Here is a 20269-nt window from a genome sequence, read left to right as displayed (position 1 = left end):
ACTGTGGTTTGGGGCATCGTATTGAACCCCATTTCAACAATGATATGTATTTAAGTCTAGAATAAACACAAGTACAAGCATCTGGCTGGGCACTCAAATACAATGGATGTATTTTTTATTATTTTTTTTATAATTATGAACTTTCTTTATTTTTATTTTTTTGTCTTCTTCTTTCTTTCTTTCTTTCTTTCTTTCTTTCTTTCTTTCTTTCTTTCTTTCTTTCTTTCTTTCTTTCTTTCTTTCTTTCTTTCTTTCTTTCTTCTTTCTTTCTTTCTTTCTTTCTTTCTTTCTTTCTTTCTTTCTTTCTTTCTTTCTTTCTTTCTTTCTTTCTTTCTTTCTTTCTTTCTTTCTTTCTTTCTTTCTTTTCTTTCTTTCTTTCTTTCTTTCTTTCTTTCTTTCTTTCTTTCTTTCTTTCTTTCTTTCTTTCTTTCTCTTTCTTTCTTTCTTCTCTTCTTTCTTTCTTTCTTTCTTTCTTTCTATAGTCCTTACTTTACTTGCTTTCCAGGTGACTCAATGAGAACCAAGCTCCATGTTACATGTACTGTACGTCACCTCTATACATTCATCTATTGTCTCAGGGCTATTCAATTCCCGCCATCGAGGACTGAAGTACTTCTGGTTTTCGTTGTACTGCACCTGGTAGATAATTGGTCAGTTACTGTGACGTCGGCCATTGATTGGCCAGAGTAGTCGCTCACCTGGTGACCCAGGTCTGGATCAGTCTCTGATTGGAGGGAAAGGATCGAAAAACAACAGTGAAGTGGTTCTCAAGGATCATAATTGAATATCTCAATGCCTCATATTTCTCTGTAAATAACCACCTTACTAAGTATACAGCAGTGTACAATGGAGCCAGTTATAGGCAAAGTACCAGAATGCTTTCCACATAGTACAGCACATTGATTCTCTCTTGCTCTTCTCATCTTGTAATGAACAAGCCAAATGCCAAGTAAAAAGATTGTGACAAATATAACATGCTTATGTCTAAAAGGCATCAAGAATTATCCAGCTCTTTGCGGTGCAGTGTTTGAATTGCCCCTTCGTCTCTTGATTTGAACATCGAGGCTTTCGTCAATTTGTGAAGGTGCCATTTAAATGTTGTCTCTAGTCGCCACGACACTTTCAATCAGTGTACTTTCATTTTTCTGATGGCATTGATTCTGCTGGTGTTTTTTTCTCCATGGTTTGGTACATTTTGAGGTCATTTACAGGGGAGAGAGCGTGCAGGCGATGCTTTTAGCGATGTGCCAAGCACGATGCCGCCACAGATTTCCAATTTGAATATTTTTAACACCAAACACAGTTTATGGAGCCTGTCTAATTGACTCACACACAAACACATACACACATGTATAAGGATAAAGATTAGTCTCAGTTAAAGAGGATAAGAGTTAACAGAAGCCCAGGCGGAGACGTACACGCCAGAGTGCCGAGTCACACCACTGTCAGCCAGAGTTTTACATGAAAATACGGTGTTATATTTAGTCATTTTAGCAGACGCTCTTATCCAGAGCGACTTACAGTTAGTGAGTACATACATTTTCATACTATACTATTTTTCATACTTCAGCTATAGGAAACTTCACTGCTTAGATGACGGTAATGCCACGTTACCCACGTCAGCTTCCATTACGGTCTTAGCATGGCAGACCACAGTATTACTCACAAGGTATCATGACAAAAACATGACAATGTCAACGTGTTTTAAGTCTAGAATAAATCTTGTTCTTCAAGTAAATTCCATCAAAACTATAAAACATTATGACAGTTATGACATTTATTGAGTAAGATTTCATTCAACTTCCCTTTCAGCTAAAGTAGTCTTATTGAAAAGAAGATCCCACACACTACCCCAGTGATAATGATAAGTGATACTGGCAAGCGCAGTGTGAGGGATCTTCTTGTCTCTAATTCATAATTTAAGGAGGTTGCTATTTATTTTTCCCCACGCCCCTGTAAAACTAATATTTGGACATGCCAGTGCTTTTCATTTTTAAGCCAAAAATAATCTAAAAATAGTATTTCAATGTGCGAGTGCTTTTCATATTGTAAAGTGGGTAGTCTGAAACAATATCCATGTAATTACAATCTGGGTACTGGGTCTGAATCATCCAATGCTGAGTCTGAATCATCCAATGCTGAGTCTGAATCATCCAATACTGAGTGTGAATCATCCAATAAAGAGTCTGAATCATCCAATACTGAGTCTGAATCATCCAACACTGAGTCTGAATCATCCAATACTGTGTCTAAATCATCCAAAACTGAGTCTGAATCATCCTCTGTGTTTGTATCAGGTCCTGTGGAACATGTCCAGCTGCTAGCTCCGTTTGTGGCCATCAAGAACAAGGAAGTAAACCTAACAGCAGTGGTCTGGCCAATCCACTCCAGGACCCTCAGCTACTTCTGGTGGCTTGGGAACAGCACTGAGGTAAACTGGACTTAAAACACTTGGTGTACAGAAAAGAGGGCCTAGAACCGAGCCCGGTGGGGACTCCAGTAGTGAGACCACATTGTGCAGACACATATCCTCTTCTGATGTTGTGTATAGTATACAGTATACTGTATGTGGGGTACCAACTGTACAACATTAGTAGAGGTAAACTGACACTATTCAAAAGGGGTCTTACCCTATAATGCCATATACTGTACATGTACTGCAGTTGTGGCTGGTGTCATTTTAATTACATCAGAGGACGGGATTATTGTAATGGCTGGAATGGAATAAATGGAACAGCATTTAACACATCAAAGACATGGTTTCCATTCCAGTTCCATTCCACTTCAACCATTACTATGAGCTGTCCTCCCTTCAGTAGACTCCACTGATGTATATATGGGGTATACATGATGTCTATGGTATTAGGTACATTGACCTCTTCTCTGATGGAAGGTGGCTATGATAGAGGCGGAGCAGTCTCTGATCTTGTATTTTGTTCAGACATCTTGTTAGTATGTCATAAGTTATTACCTTAGCTGCATTGGTTCTAGGTCTTATGGGGAGGATGTTTTTTGTAGGGTTTTACTCAAGTCAGAATTTCGACTACTCTAACTACGCAAGTCAGAAGTTCCGACTACTCTAAGTGAGAAGTTCAAGGAGAAGTTGTTATCATCTGAAATGTTTTTTTTTTTCATGTTCCGGGGTTTTAGGTAAAGGTTTTAGGTGAAGGGTTGATGACCGGATCAAAGTGTGATCATCCATTTTGTCCATGTTCCCTCTTCCTCCAGCTGGTAATCAGCTTAGACGGCAGCATCTCGTACACCTTCACCAGCGAGGAAATGAACACTGTTACGGTCCAAATGTCTTCAGCCAACGCCATACTGCAAGACAAGACGTAGCAGTCCAAGGTAAGGATCAGTACTACATCTCTCTCTCTCTCTCTCTCTCTCTCTCTCTCTCTCTCTCTCTCTCTCTCTCTCTCTCTCTCTCTCTCTCTCTCTTCTCTCTCTCTCTCTCTCTCTTCTCTCTCTCTCTCTCTCTCTCTCTCTCTCTTCTCTCTCTCTCTCTCTCTCTCTCTCTCTCTCTCTCTCTCTCTCTCTCTCTCTCTCTCTCTCTCTCTCTTCTCTCTCTCTCTCTCTCGGATCTCCCTAATCAAATTATCCTACTTGATGTAATGCTAATTAGCACATCTAGCAGCCATCTCACTTGGTATGCAACATTTGAGGGTACTTTACATTTGAATATGTTAGGATATTGTCGAAGAGGACATTACCCCAATTATCTAAGAAAACACTTGTACGAGCAATCATCTCCCCTTGTCAAACCATGAACACGCACACGCACACAATCACACACACCGACATCTCTGTCATCTTTCCCACCCATCAGAAGACCGTTAGAGGAGGGACACAACCAGAACAAATAACAGTGGGGAATGAGGAGGATACCTTGAGAATAATGCACCTAGATCAGGAGCTGAATTAACGGTCTGTTTCTGTTTCTCCCCTGGGTCTCTCTCTCTCTCTCTGACAGAGTTCTTCAAATCTCTGCTTTTATCTTTCTCTCCTAATCTGGACGAGTTCAACCCTGACGTCCCCGAGTGGAGACAGGATGTGGGGAGAGTCATTAAGAAGGCTCTGCTCCAAGTAAGTGTGAATTCCTTCCTTCTCTCTTTTTCTCCCTCTCTCTCGTATCTTTCTATCCACTCAGACGCTTCGGCGTTGGCCCTCGGGCTGTCCTGTGATTCGTTATCACACAGGTGTGAGAGGCTTGGCTTCTTTTTCCCCCCTTGAGGTAGCTTGATGAGCACTAATAATTTATTTTCAGAAATCAGAGAAATGAAATGCGTTCTTCAGAATTAGCCTGGAATGAAGGAGATCTTAGCCATTACCGGGGCACTGGATGTGCGTAGTATCTGCGGAGGAGAGCAGGCACTGATATGTCATAGTTAAGTGTGTTATTCTTCCACTTCGAGTGGAGGTTAAGGCCTATAGCATGCAACTTGTGGTCTTTCTGTATCTTCACCAACTCCACAGTGGATTTGACATGTGAGGCGATTCAGGCGAGCTAGGCTGAGAGCCAGTGGAGGGAGCTACTGTGATAGAGGTCAGGGTGAGGCTTTGTGAGGGATAAAGTGCACTTTGTTACCTGGGAGCCATATACTATGTTCATGGCAGTATAGTATAGCACCAGCCAATTGAATTGTGTTGAACTGAGGGGCCCACTCAGTTATAGAAAGCTATAGCTCTAGTTGAGCTATTAATTGCTAGCCTCAATAGACTGTTACAGCACCTCTTTTCATACAGGAAGTTTTGTTATACAACCTTTTAGGACGTATAGTAGATACATTATACAGTATATGGGTCTCAGGTTTCTATTGAGTTTATGAACACTAGTTCATATGCTCCATATGCAGTTTAATGCTTTCAAACCATCCCTTCTTTCACTCTTTCACCCTTTCTCTGAAAGGAAATCATAGTAAGGACTATTCATCCATGTACTGCTAGAGTTTACATAGGGTTCATAGTCTAGATATTGTGCAACAACCACTATACAAAGTGTTATTACAGTCCATTAAGCTGCAGTGTTGCTGTACTACAGTACAGCTCTATGGCTGACAATAGTGAGAGTCAGGCAGGGCTGCACTTTTTCTCCTCAGCTATTTCCAACCCACCACCTCATAGAGGTTTGAATGGGGAGTTCAGTAATAGAGGCTATTTGAAGTTATTTTCAGAAGTCATTCCATCTTCGGTTTCTCCGGCTTCTTCTTTCCTCCCCTTGCGGTACATGGAAGATGGCTGGAGGCTCCCTCTCAGGTTCCAGACAGTGATTAATGGCAAATTCATATCATTTTATGTTTCGCGGAAGCCCCCCGCTGGTTTCACCACCACCTGTTAATGCACCTCTCAGTGTGGTGCAAGAGGTTAACATGTCCTCTTTCTTCCCCAATAGAGTGCACTTCTTCTGGGCATCCCTTTCTTGCTCTCGCCCCCCTTTCCTTTCCTGGGTAACGACAGAATGAAATGGTAGTTATAGGTGAATCATCATAACCTATTTATCACAACAATGTTGGAAATAATGCACTATGGAAGGAGTTATGAAGATAGAATAACCCAGTATCGTCATAGTTCATAGTTACGGTCAAATTCACGACAAAAGAAAAACAGAATCCATGTCATGGTGTGTTTACAATAGTAATTAGTAATTGACCACTGTTTCATCTTATTTATTTAGCTTTGTGTACAGTAAGATTGTGAGGAAGCCGCACCAAAAGCCTTTGCTGTTCAAATATTAAAGCGACAAGATACAGCGCTGCAGAGGTCTTTTCTCAGCCAAATTTGGGCTTGGACATAATTCCCTCCTAAAAGCTCACTCATCTGACTCAGTCTGACTCACCTTCTCCCCTCCCTTAATCCAGATCAGATTTTTCACTCCAGCCAATAAGTTTGGGGGGCATAAAATGCCAGTGCTACCCAAGCACACAGAGCCAGAAGGCTTTTTAGACTAATGAGTGATCGCAAAGAGATCAAACCGGCCTGAGTGTATTGATTTTTACAGGGTCTATTGCATCCCATCCCCTTCCCTATCCCTCTCCTTTCCTTCTATGCCTCTTTACTCTCATTGTGAGTGATTCCTTTGCTCTCTATTTGTCCACTATTTTGCTACTCAAATAGTGACTTCAAGTCTTGATAATTTATGCTCTTAAAGTGCATGTGACTTGCAGACTACGCCACTCCATTGTCCGCCGATAGCCCTATAGAGAACCCATAAAAAAAGTAGTGGATTTTAAAATGGACACTGATTGCTGGTTGGAACCCCATGCTTCGCTGGTAATCTGAAGTGGATGAAGGCCATTATTTGAAAAAAACATTTAGTCATAGCTATTTTGAAGGCATGGAAAAACAGTTGTTTGTCAAGACATACTTTTCCCATCAAGAAATAAATACTGTACACTTTCGCGAAAACATGGAGGCCATATCTCAGACTGCCCATCTTAATCTTGTATTTTTATTGGCCAGTCTGAGATATGGCTTTTCTTTGCAACTCTGCCTAGAAGGTCAGCATCCCGGAGTCGCCTCTTCACTGTTGACGTTGAGACTGGTGTTTTGTGGGTACTATTTAATGAAGCTGCCAGTTGAGGACCTGTGAGGGATCTGTTTCTCAAACTAGACACTCTAATGTATTTGTCCTCTTGCTCAGTTGTGCACCGGGGCCTCCCACTCCTCTTTCTATTCTGGTTAGAGCCAGTTTGCGCTGTTCTGTGAAGGGAGTAGTACACAGCGTTGTACGAGATCTTCAGTTTCTTGGCAATTTCTCGCATGGAATAGCCTTCATTTCTCAGAAGAAGAATAGACTGATGAGTTTCAGAAGAAAGTAATTTGTTTCTGGCATTTTGAGCCTGTAATCGAAACCACAATTGCTGATGCTCCAGATACTCAACTAGTCTCAAGAAGGCCAGTTTTATTGCTTCTTTAATCTGCACAACCGTTTTCAGCTGTGCTAACATAATTGCAATAGGGTTTTCTAATGATCAATTAGCCTTTTAAAATGATGAACTTGGATTAGCAAACACAACGTTCCATTGGAACACAGGACTGATGGTTGCTGATAATGGGCCTCTGTATGCCTATGTAGATATTCCATAAAAAATCAGCCTTTTCCAGTAACAGTAGCCATTTACAACATTACCAATGTCTGCACTGTATTTCTGATCAATGTGATGTTATTTTAATGGACAAACAAATTGCTTTTCTTTCGAAAACAAGGACATTTCTAAGTGACCGCAAACTTTTGAACGGTAGTGAATATATAGTGCTACTTCTATAAATTGATTATAGAAGAGTCTTGTGTATTAAATGGTAGGCTAGCTAATGTTTGTGGTTAGCATATGGATGTTAGATACACATATCATGAAAAGTAATCTTCTAAAATACATATCATTAGCGTGGTTCATATGTTCTCATGTAAATACACTTAATACTAGTCATCGTTTGTAAAAAAATGTAACAATTTAAGAGCCAAAAGACAAGATAGCCAAGTCGCTATCTTGTCTCATTGACTTAGCTACATACAAAGTTAGCTAGCTTAGCTTGGCTACACTCATATGAAAGGGACAATCTCACACATTTTTCACTTGATCAAAACACTTAAATTATACAAATTATACATCATTACAATTTTGATAAATATGTTATCTCTAGATAAAAACAAAACCATGCTCATAAATGTTACAAACCTGAAAACAGGATGAATAAGGAGACACGGACAATTGACATTTTTCCACTGGGCTTCTCTTCCTGCTCTTCCAAAATATGAGGCTCGTGCATGCAGTTAAAATGTTGAATGTCTCCCCCTAGTGGTAGCGCTAAGTATATAATATAATATATAATTTAGCAGACGCTTTTATCCAAAGCGACTTACAGTCATGCGTGCATACATTTTTTTTGTTTTGTGTATGGGTGGTCCCGGGGATCGAACCCACTACCTTGGCGTTACAAGCGCCGTGCTCTACCAGCTGAGCTACAGAGGACCAAGTATACATGTATATAATGTTGTGAACAAACAAACTTTGATTCTAAAATATGGAACATTTTAGTTGTTGTAAAGATAATAATATAAGCCAGATAGGCCTATTACATACATGACCATATGTCAGTCATAAGTTCCAAAGAGGGTGTTTTGTCCTTCTCCTGCATTCTTCCCAGTCATCAGCGACAGAGCATTGGGCTAGGCACATGTTTGACATCAATGTGTGTACAATTACAATGGTAATAGAATGGCCAATTTTAGGAAATGTTATATAACATACTATATACAAGTAGAATCGATTGGTTTGCCTTGTGTGGTAGGTTTTGTGGGCTTTGACACTCTTATATAGATGTCATAACTAGCCATAAAATATTGCAATAAATGTCACAACACATCTAAATATGTGTCATGACAGTGTCGTGACAATGTTATGACAGGTTATGTCAACTGTTATGACATATTATGACATGGTTATAACCGCATCATAACGTGTTATGACGCTAGATGTCAAATAAAGTGTTACCGAAAAAGAAAGTAGTATTAATGCTGAATTGTCATCTTTTGGTTTGGTAGCATTGTTTACCTGTAGGTTGTACTGGGTTATTACCACATGTTGATCAAGCCCAAAGCTATTTCATTGTCACCTCCCTCTCCTTTGATTTCAAACATGTTAAATATGTATATAATCTAAGGGCAGTGTTTTTGACTGTAGACTAAGAATGCCATACAAGTATGAACATATTGTAACAGTATTGCCCATTGTCAACAGGTGTCAGACTTTCAAGAGGATCAGCTATTGGTTGCAGTGTTTCCAGGTGTGCCAACGTCCACTGAGCTCTTTCTGTTACCACACAAGAACCAATCAGAGGGCAGGAAAAAGAGCGAAGAGGAGCTAAAGCAGGTATGGGACAGTTAGATTGGACGCTGACATTTTGAGTGTCATTGTAATTCTGTCATGGCATATATGACAAAGTGTTTCCAATCCTTCACGTCAATTCACCCAATAGGATAATTACATTGTCATGGCTGAAATGACACACATCCACATTAATTATATGCACCCGAGTCTGACAATTGAGACAATTGAACCAATGTGGTGGGTGTCATGACAAGATGGCAAATATTATTTAATTATGCAGTGTGTGTGAATTGAAAGAGCTGTAAAGGGTGACAATTGTTTGACAAAATTATGCTTCTTTCATCTCCTTCAACAGATCTCTGAGATACTTGCCAGCGCTCTGGACCAGAATCTGGTGGAGTTTGAGCTAAAGCCAGGAGAAAGAGTAATCGTTTACATCACACAGCTAACTTTGGGTAAGGAAAAAAGTTAGCATCAAGAAAATTACATAAATTAACTGTATGTACTTGCATGAGAAATCATTATTTTCTCTACATATTCTCCTGTTTTTTAGCTGTATTTGTTTATTTTTGTGATGTCATAAATGCAATTTAATTTACTGGAGATAATCTCTTCATAAGCCATATTTGGATAGCATAAACCAAACATTTTTTTGTTCTGTATTTATGTATGACGATTGGAGGAGGACATGGGAGGAAAGGGAGGATTGATTTTATTTTAAGTGGAACTCCTTGAGACAAGGGAACTTTTATATCAGCGATCAAGATGCCCAACATCTGTTCACTGTCTTTTACAGCCATCCAACCACAAAATGAGTGTTACACTGAGTATAATTATGTTGATTATTTAGTCCTTGAGAAAAGGACAAAAAAAGAGAAGTTTGATTATAAATGCATGCAGAATTCAGAATCGCCTCAAAATAATCCTCAACATTACACAAGTTTGAGTGTTGGCTTGAAATGAGACAAATAAATAACTACTCTTGGCTGCAATTAAAATGATTGGCCGGTGTCCACCCAGAAACAACACAAAACCTGCTTCACAATGGAAAATATTCTCAGTTGAGAGTATTGAATGGATACAGAGCAGTAGTCCAGCCTCCTTCTATATACCTCTACAACACCACACTTACTACAGCAGCTGGGTCCACATGGAAGAGTAGAGGGTTAAAGTTTGAAGTGCCCTTACATAAAAGCCACATGATTTCACGTGGAAAATGCAAAAAACATGACATTTCTCATGTGAAAACATGTTTTTGGAACACTTCACATGTGAAGTTAATGTGGGTGTTGGGGTTGGAGAGAGGATTGCTCAAAGCTCTCTGGTCACAGATGATGGTGATTGAAGACTTACATTTTTACATTTACGTCATTTAGCAGACGCTCTTATCCAGAGCGACTTACAGTTAGTGAATACATTTTTTTTTTTTTATACTGGCCCCCCGTGGGAATCAAACCCACAACCCTGGCGTTGCAAACGCCATGCTCTATCAACTGAGCTACATCCCTGCCGGCCATTCCCTCCCCTACCCTGGACCAATTGTGCGCCGCCCATGAGTCTCCCGGTCGCGGCCGGCTGCGACAGAGCCTGGATTCGAACCAGGATCTCTAGTGGCACAGTTAGCACTGCGATGCAGTGGCTTAGACCACTGCGCCACTCAGGAGTACAATGCAGATAGACTTCACAGGTCTAGCCACATAATCCCAGTGAGAACATATAGTCTTGAGCTGGCTGTCTGTGGCTTAAAGGGCTGGGTATACACAACGCAAGTCGGCGGGTGCTGAATTTTAAAGTGTGTGTGTGTGTGTGTGTCTGTGTGTCAAGTGTGTGGTGTGTGTGTGTCTCACCTTAGAAAAGCTGGGAAGAGCCTTCAAGCTGCTTCAGAAAAGTCATCAACATCACAGGCCGCCTCTCAGAGCTGGGGCTGGATAAAAATACAAAATAGAAAATATACTGTGCTCTACCTTCAAATCAAATCAAATTGTATTTGCCACATGCGCCGGATACCTTACAGTGAAATGCTTACTTACAAGCCCTTAACCAACACTGCAGTTCTAAGAATAATAAGTGTCAAGTAAAGAAATAAATAAGTACAAAATAAATAATGAAAGAGCAGCAGTAAAATAAAATAACAGTAGGGAGGCTATAAACAGGGGGTACCGGTACAGAGTAAATGTGCAGGGGCACAGGTTAGTCGAGGTAATATAGGTCATATGTACATGTGGGTAGAGTTAAAGTGACTATGCATTGTTAATAAACAGAGAGTAGCAGCAGCGTAAAAGAGGGGGTGGGGTGGGGGGACAATGCAGATAGTCTGGTTAGCCATGATTAGCTAATCAGGAGTCTTATGGCTTGGGGGTAGAAGCTGTTATGAAGCCTTTTGGTCCTAGACTTGGCGCTCCGGTACCGCCTGCCGTGCGGTAGCAGAGAGAACAGTCCATGACTAGGGTGGCTGGAGTCTTTGACAATTTCTAGGGCCTTCCTCTAACACCGCCTGGTATAGAGGTCCTGGTACTGGGTCATACGCACTACCCTATCTGTAGTGCCTTGCGGTCGGAGGCCGAGCAGTTGCCGTACCAGGCAGTGATGCAACCAGTCAGGATGATCTCGATGGTGCAGCTGTAGAACTTTTTGAGGATCTGAGGACCCATGCCATGTCTCCTGAGAATAGGCTTTGTCGTGCCCTCTTCACGACTGTCTTGGTGTGTTTGGACCACGATAGTTTGTTGGTGATGTGGACACCAGGGAACTTGAAGCTCTCAACCTGTTCCACTACAGCCCTGTCGATGAGAATGGGGGCATGCTCAGTCCTCTTTTTTTTCCTGTAGTCCACAATCATCTCCTTTGTCTTGAGGGAGAGGTTGTTATCCTGGCACCACACTGCCAGGTCTCTTACCTCCTCCCTATAGGCTGTCTCATCGTTGTCTGTGATCAGGCCTACCACTGTTGTGTCGGCGGCAAACTTAATGATGGCGTTGGAGTCGTGCCTGGCCATGTGGTCATGGGTGAACAGGGAATACGGGAGGCGACTGAGCACGCACCCCTGAGGGGCCAACGTGTTGAGGATCAGCGTGGCAGATGTGTTGTTACCTACCCTTACCACCTGGGGGGCGGCCCGTCAGAAAGTCCAGGATCCAGTTGCAGAGGGAGGTGTTTAGTCCCAGGGTCCTTAGCTTAGTGATGAGCTTTGAGGGCACTATGGTGTTGAACGCTGCACTGTAGGCAATGAATAGCATTTTCACGTAGGTGTTCCTCTTGTCCTGGTGGGAAAGGGCAGTGTGGAGTGCAATAGAGATTGCATCATTGTGGATCTGTTGGGGCGGTATGCAAATTAGAGTGGGTCTAGGGTTTCTGGGATATTGGTGTTGATGTGAGCCATGACCAGCCTTTCAAAGCACTTCATGGCTACAGACGTGAGTGCTACGTGTCAGTAGTCATATAGGCAGGTTATCTTAGTGTTCTTGGGCACAGGGACTATGGTGGTCTGTTTAAAACATGTTGAAAATGTCAGTGAAGACACTTGCCAGTTGGTCAGCGCATGCTCGGAGTACGCATACTGGTAATCCGTCTGGCCCTGCGGCCTTGTGAATGTTGACCTGCCTAAAAGTCTTACTCACATCGGCTACGGAGAGCGTGATCACATAGTGATCCGGAACAGCTGATGCTCTCATGCATGCTTCAGTGTTGCTTGCCTCGACGCGAGCATAGAAGTGATTTAGCTCGTCTGGTAGGCTCGTGTCACTGGGCAGCTCGCGGAAGTGATTCCCTTTGTAGTCTGTAATAGATTGCAAGACCCTGCCACATCCGACGAGCGTCGGAGCCGGTGTAGTATGATTCAATCTTAGTCCTGTATTGACTCTTTGCCTGTTTGATAGTTCGTCAGAGGGTATAGCGGGATTTCTTATAAGCGTCCGGGTTAGAGTCCAGCTCCTTGAAAGCGGCAGCTCTATGTGGTGTAGTCCTCAATGCCATCGGAAGAATCCCGGAACATGTTCCAGTCTGTGCTAGCAAAACCGTCCTGTAGCTTAGCATCTGCATCATCTGACCGAGTCACTGGTGCTTCCTGCTTTAGTTTTGCTTATAAGCAGGTATCAGGAGGATGGAATTATGGTCAGACTTGCCAAATGGAGGGTGAGGGAGAGCTTTGTACACGTCTCTGTGTGTGGAGTAAAGGTGGTCTAGAGTTTTCTTTCCTCTGGTTGCACATTTTACATGCAGGTAGAAGTTTTCCTGCATTAAAGTCCCCAGCCACTAGGAGTGCTGCCTCTGGATGAGCGTTTTCCTGTTTGCTTATGGCCTTATACAGGTAATTGAGTGCAATCTTAGTGCCAGCATAGGTTTGTGGTGGTAAATAGACAGCTACGAAAAATATAGATGAAAACTCTCTTAGTAAATAGTGTGATCTACAGCTTATGATGAGATACTCTACCTCAGGTGAGCAAAACCTCAAGACTTCCTTAGCATTGGATTTTGTGCACCAGCTGTTGTTTACAAATATACACAGACCGCCACCCCTTGTTTTACCGGAGTCAGCCGTTCTATCCTGCCGATGTAGCGTATATCCTGCCAGCTGTATGTTAGTCATGTCGTCGTTCAGCCACGACTCGGTGAAACATAAGATATTAACAATGTTTATGTCCCGTTGGTAGGATATCTGTGATCGTAAGTAGTCTATTTTGTTTTCAAATGATTGTACATTGGCTAATAGGACTGATGGTAGAGGCAGAGTATTCGCTAGCATTCGGATTCTTACAAGGCACCCCGACCTACATCCACGATATCTCTGTCACTTTCTCATGCGAATGACTGGGATTTGGGCCTTGTCGGGTGTCTGTAGAATATCCTTTGCGTCAGACTCGTTGAAGAAAAAATCTTTGTCCAATACGAGGTGAGTAATCGCTGTCCTGATATCCAGAAACTCTTATTGGTCATAAGAGACGGTGGCAGAAACATTATGTACAAAATAAATTACAACTAACGCGAAAAAACACAATAATATACAGTATAGGATCAATATTGGCAATGAAGCAAGAAAGACTCCAAGGCAATCCCAGATTAGCCTTTATTGTGTTGCTATGTTCTTGTTATGTTTAACGTTGGTCTTCCTCTACCCTCTGTTACAGCACCCTTGGTGGATTCCAGCCCGAGACACAGCAGTTCAGCCATGCTGATGCTCCTATCAGTAGTATTCCTGGGTTTAGCAGTGTTTCTCATCTACAAATTCAAGAGGTATGTACAGTACTGTATGATTATATCTTTGAACACTGTATCACAGCACTGCTCTAATCATCTGACATCATCATTAATAAAGCATATTATAATAATATGCCAGATTGGTAGGGCCTGCATAAATGAACGATGAACTAATGACGTTCCTTTGAAATAACTTTTCAAATTTCCTTTATACTGTAGATGTAGTAAACAGATTTAGAGTGATTTGGATGCATGAGGCACATGTGTGAATCAGTGATGTTATGTGAAGAAAACTATCATTAAATTGGTTAAAATGCTGTTGTCGTACTTCGGCTGTTAATAGCTGAATTATTAAAATGATGGAAAAGTCTGCGGAAAACGCATTAATTATTGATATGGAATTTCCCACATTAATCTAAAGAGTAAACAGATTTATTGAAATGTCACACACGACAAAGCAAAACAATTAAATAACAAAATGACTTGTAATTTGAAATAAATTGAAGTACAAGTGGATGAAACATTTTTCTGATCATAAATATGAACGGGGAAAGATTTTTTTGAGATTATGCAAAATGTATATGCATTAGAATTACAGTCTTATATCAGTACTAGACATTGATGTCATATGGGGATTTATTTATGGATAGATTAAGATTTTCTTAGTTAGATATCTAGTGGCTTTATGATAATAACACGTCCAGGGCTTAGTTAGGCTTGTCATCATACCAACTCTGAACAAAATGTGTAGCTTTGAGAAATACTGCCAATGGGACGGACAATCATTGACTAGTCATTGCTTATTGTAACATGGCTGTTGTCTGTCTACATTTACCAATCTGCAGAAAAATCCCCTGGATTAACATATACGCAGAGGTGAACCAGGAGAAAGAGCAGGAGATGATCGGTTCGGTCAGCCAGAATGACAGCACGCCTAAGATCACCCTCAGTGAGTTCTCCACGCCCACAGAAGTATTGGAGAAAGAGATGGACGCCAGGGTTAAATGTAAGATACATAGTCTGATAAATCATTGTTTATTGTGTTATTAGCAATTACTGATTTGGTGACTTTGAACTTCCTTGTTGAGAAAGATCCATCAATATTACATAAACATTGTCCAAACTAATTATATTGGACTAGAACACATATGGGTCATCTCTCCGTGTATAACAATGTTGACTTTTGACCTGCAGTGTATACAATACATAGTGTTAGAAAGTCTACATTGTTTCTTTACATGGAATTAACTGGTAGGAAAGGAGGGGTACTGTATCTTCAGAAGAAAACAAGGAAACAAACTAACGAATGGGTCAGCCACTAATGTCCCACACATGAAACAACAGCTTAAGAGCTTTTGATAAGACATTGTAATGAAACCCAAGTAATTAACAGGCCGTATCAATGTCTAAGTAGTTATTTGTTTCACAGGCTTCAAAGGCTCTACTACTAGTGGACTAACCCACATTGTTCTTATGTTGTGTTTTTTTTCTCTCTACCCCAGGGCGAATTGGAAATGCCTGCGAGAGCACAAGGGAGATTCCTAACTGTACTAGCGTGTAAAGCCGAGGAAGGAATGCAACAAATGTGTACAGACTTAAAGTATTGCCATTTTGAGGGTTTTCTCTTTTTTGGTTTCTTTTGTAATTTCTCAAACACAAACCCAATGTTAATAGTTTTCTAAGCACCTAATTTATACTGATGTGCATGGGTGTCTTGTTTGATAGCATCTATGCGGCGAATTTGAAATCCACTCAATGAGACAAGTTTTAATTACAAGTATGAGCTACTTAGGCCTACTGCTACACAATTTGGATTACAAAGAAATGTTTAATTTTCAGTCCGTCATTGTCTTATTTCATGGACATTTATCAAAGCCTTTTTCAAAATCTATGAAGAGAGGTATTTGCATTTCTTAAAGTTTTACTTTTCATGAGGTATAAGAGGATTGTCTGTATGGGCCAACATGTCTAGGTATCCGATCTAACAGGGAATATTATTGAAAATGTACCAAATTATCTTTAGATATCTGTTAAAGCTCTGTATAAACGATATGTATATTTACTTTCCACATGCTTGTAGTAAAAGTACAATGCCGAACCCAGGAGATCTAGTCATGACCTGTTATCAGTTCTTAAAAGCGTGTTAAAAAGCAAGATGTTACTTTTACAAAGAGTCCAACTTTATTTGTTTTTAATGAGGTTCTTGATTTGTGCATGTTATTATTAAGGACACGATGTGTGTTGTAGATAAGCAAGTGTTGTAAATAGTTATTTTCTTTTCATCAAAAGATCTCAGTAATTTTTACATACAGTATATATACAGACTCTCATATCCATCATTTTGTTAATTTATGGCTATACAATACATCTGTCTTGTACAAAGGGTTTAACTGTTAAGATGGGCATCATTTTCTAAATATCAAACCAGGTTTACACAACGCCACCCCTGTTTGCCCTTTGAATGTAACGAGAAAAATGGAATCAACCATTTATGATCTGTGGATATCATGATCACATATTGTTGTACATATCAATTGTTATTACTGATGAATATATTGTACAAGGCCCTTCAACGTGACAAGGACAAGTAGCTTGGAGGTATTTTGCAGTGCTATAGTTTATCATTGTCACGACCGTCTTGAAAGGGAGCTGACCAATACGCAGCGCGTTGAGTGAACATGATGACTTTAATGAGTACAGCACGTAAATACAAAACAAAAGACGATAGTGAAGTCCAACAGTGACAATGACTGTACATGGAACAAAAACCCACAACCACAAGGTGAAAACACACAGTATAAATATGGCTCCCAATCAGAGATAACGAGCCGACAGCTGACACTCGTTACCTCCGATTGGGAGTCACTGACCAAACACGGAAAACAAAACCAATACCAAACACAACAAATGAACACACCCTATACCCAACACAACCAAATGAATACACCCTGGCTCAAACAACACAGTCCCGGAGCCAGAGCGTGACAGTACCCCCCCCTAAAGGCGCGGACTGCGACCGCGCCTCAATACGGGCTAAACAAGGTAGGGCTGGGCGGGCATACCTCCTCGGCGGTGGCTCTGGCTCCGGCCTTGATCCCCACCTCCTCTCCAACCCCCCAAAGTACCCCTGGTCCTGTCTAGCCCCGCTGGCCGGAGCCGGACTGACGACACGCGCCCCTGGCTTGGTGCGTGGAGGACGAACGGGCCTTACCAGGCTGACGACGCGCACCACTGCCTTGGCGCGGGGAGCAGGAATGGGCCGGACCGGGCTGACGAAGCGCACCCTTGACTTGGTGCGGAGAGCGGGACCGGGCCGGACCGGGCTGACGAAACGCACCACAGACTTGGTGCGAGTAGCAGGGACGAGCTGAACCAGGCTGACGACTCGCACCCTTGGCTTGGTGCGAGTGGCAGGAACGGGCTGGACCAGGCTGACGGCTCGCACCCTTGGCTTGGTGCGAGTAACAGGGACGAGCTGAACCAGGCTGACGACTCGCACCCTTGGCTTGGTGCGAGTAGCAGGAACGGGCTGGACCAAGCCGACGACTCGTACCCCTGGCTTGGTGCGAGTAGCAGGAACAGGCTGGACCAGGCTGGCGACGTGCACCGTAGGTTTGGTGCGAGTGGCAGGAACAGGCCGTGCTGGGCTGGCGACGTACACCGTAGCCTTAGTACGTGGAGCAGGAACAGGCCGGGCTGGGCTGGCGACGCACACCGTAGGCTTCGTACGTGGAGCAGGAACAGGCCGGGCTGGGCTGGCGACGCACACCGTAGGCTTCTTACGTGGAGCAGGAACAGGCCGGGCTGGGCTGGCGACGCACACCGTAGGCTTCTTACGTGGAGCAGGAACAGGCCGGGTCGGGCTGGCGACGCGCACCGTAGACTTGGTGCGGGTGGCCGGAACAGGCCGGACCGGGCTGGCGACGCGCACCGTAGGTTTGGTGCGGGTGGCAGGAACAGGCCGGACCGGGCTGGCGACGCGCACCGTAGACTTGGTGCGGGTGGCAGGAACAGGCCGGACCGGGCTGGCGACGCGCACCGTAGACTTGGTGCGGGTGGCAGGAACAGGCCGTGCTGGGCTGGCGACGTACACCGTAGGCTTAGTACGTGGAGCAGGAACAGGCCGGGCTGGGCTGGCGACGCACACCGTAGGCTTCGTACGTGGAGCAGGAACCGGCCGGGCTGGACTGGCGACGCACACCGTGGGTCTGGTACGTGGCGCAGGAACAGGTCGGGCTGGACTGGCGACGCACACCGTGGACTTGGTGCGGGGAGCAGGACTATGCCGGACCGGGCTGTGGAGACGGATAGGAGGCCTGGAGTGAACAGCGGCCACCACCCGTCCTGGCTGAATGCCTACCCTCACACACTCTGTGTGAGGCATCCGCACAGGACGTACAGGGCGGTGTACCCCTGGCCTGGTGGCCTCCTGGATTCGCCCCATCTTTGCCTCCGTCGTCCATGCCGTGTGCTTGATGCGTGGAGTCGGAACAGGTCGGGCTGGGCTGGCCACGCACACCGTAGGCTTTCTACGTGGAACAGGAACCGGCCGGGCTGGACTGGCGACGCACACCGTGGGCTTGATGCGTGGAGTAGGAACAGGCCGGTCCGTACTGGGAACACACACCACTGGCCTTAACCGGGGATCAGGAACGGGCCGGTCCGGACTGGTAACACACCTCAGTCTCTCACGCCGTGCCTCAACTGCTTCCCTCCCTCTATTCGCCAATGGCTCCCGTAATCCGGTAGCCTTCTCTCCACATCTCCCTGTGGCAGCCTCCTGCTGCCCAGCCGCCCAAGCCATGTGCCCCCCCCCAAAAACTTTTTGGGGTTGCCTCACGTCCTTCCAACGATGACCCTGCTGACGCCGTTGCTCCTCTCTCGCCAGGGCCTTGATCTTCCCCCAAGGTCCCTTGCCCCCGAGCATGTCCTCCCAGGACCACGATTTGCCCACCTGGGCCATCGCCAGCCTCTCGATCTCCTTACCAGGCGCCTCCTCCCATGTCCAGTCTCTTTGCTCCCGGACACGCTGCTTGGTCCTTTGATGGTGGGTTTTTCTGTCACGACCGTCTTGAAAGGGAGCTGACCAATACGCAGCGCGTTGAGTGAACATGATGACTTTAATGAGTACAGCACGTAAATACAAAACAAAAGACGATAGTGAAGTCCAACAGTGACAATGACTGTACATGGAACAAAAACCCACAACCACAAGGTGAAAACACACAGTATAAATATGGCTCCCAATCAGAGATAACGAGCCGACAGCTGACACTCGTTACCTCCGATTGGGAGTCACTGACCAAACACGGAAAACAAAACCAATACCAAACACAACAAATGAACACACCCTATACCCAACACAACCAAATGAATACACCCTGGCTCAAACAACACAGTCCCGGAGCCAGAGCGTGACAATCATGTCCTTTGCTGGCATCTATTCATAGTGTTCTATCGCTGTAAAGCATATGAACTCTCATAGAGCTTTATGGTAATCTCCTCAAACATTATCTCTCAAATTATTTCCATACAAGAAGGGAACAAAACAACTTTGTGTTGACTTTCCACTCATCTGATAAGGTGTCTAGAGTAAAAACTACACAAGACACTGATTTTTAACCACCATCCCACCCATATGAGTCTCATCAAATTATCCCACTATCAACACATTTCATCAGCTTCATTTAGAAGTTAGAAACCAACTGTTGAGTCAAGTTCCACCACTTGAATTCCCTAACATAGTGAAATACTGTACACACAACAGTGTGCATGCTAGCTAGTAGCTAGTTTCCTCCACTACACTGCTGTGCAAGCAGTCCTCTGAAAGCTGTAATCAGCAGGAGTAGGAGCAGGAGCTCCAGTCAGCCAGTCAGCAGCTTGAAGGCACGCACAGGTCCCCTGGCAGCAGGTGTAGCCAGTCTGGCTGTAAACAGAGATGGGTGGATGGTTAAGCACCGAATGCACCATGCCGAGCTATCCCAGAATGCCGTGCCTGGAGTCGGCACGTAACGACACAAAGGAGAGTGAGAGGAGAGAAGGACAGGGATGTTTAGAGAATGTTGCGCAAGTGTTTTTTTCAGTCATAGGAAAGTGTTTCCCATGGTAGTATACATAAATGTGTGTTCAGTAGTAAAGGAAAGAGGTGGAGCTTTTGTATCTGTATTCCCTTGTTACATTGTAACAAGAGTGGTGTTACATTCTAATAAGAGTGTTATAGCAGTTGTCATAGCAAGCCGTTGCTGTAG

At 43.6% G+C, this 20269-nt stretch overlaps 1 pseudogene across 1 annotated transcript in view; it reads left to right on the top strand.

Annotated features, from left to right (window-relative positions):
• Positions 1 to 15582, top strand: part of LOC311130327 (VPS10 domain-containing receptor SorCS3-like) — a 195384-nt pseudogene extending 179802 nt beyond the window's left edge. Inside the window, exons 17-24 of the transcript in view lie at positions 2298 to 2431; positions 3229 to 3348; positions 3974 to 4086; positions 8739 to 8870; positions 9184 to 9283; positions 13952 to 14057; positions 14867 to 15027; positions 15524 to 15582. The product of the transcript in view is annotated as a VPS10 domain-containing receptor SorCS3-like (transcript). The remainder of the gene's footprint in view (positions 1 to 2297; positions 2432 to 3228; positions 3349 to 3973; positions 4087 to 8738; positions 8871 to 9183; positions 9284 to 13951; positions 14058 to 14866; positions 15028 to 15523) is intronic.
• Positions 15583 to 20269: the final 4687 nt, after the last annotated feature.

The sequence above is a fragment of the Coregonus lavaretus genome, assembly GCF_964263955.1.
Source record: "Coregonus lavaretus genome assembly, chromosome: 6".
Taxonomy (NCBI): domain Eukaryota; kingdom Metazoa; phylum Chordata; class Actinopteri; order Salmoniformes; family Salmonidae; genus Coregonus; species Coregonus lavaretus.
Note: the sequence above shows the minus strand (reverse complement) of the source record. Positions and strands in the feature narration are given on the sequence as shown.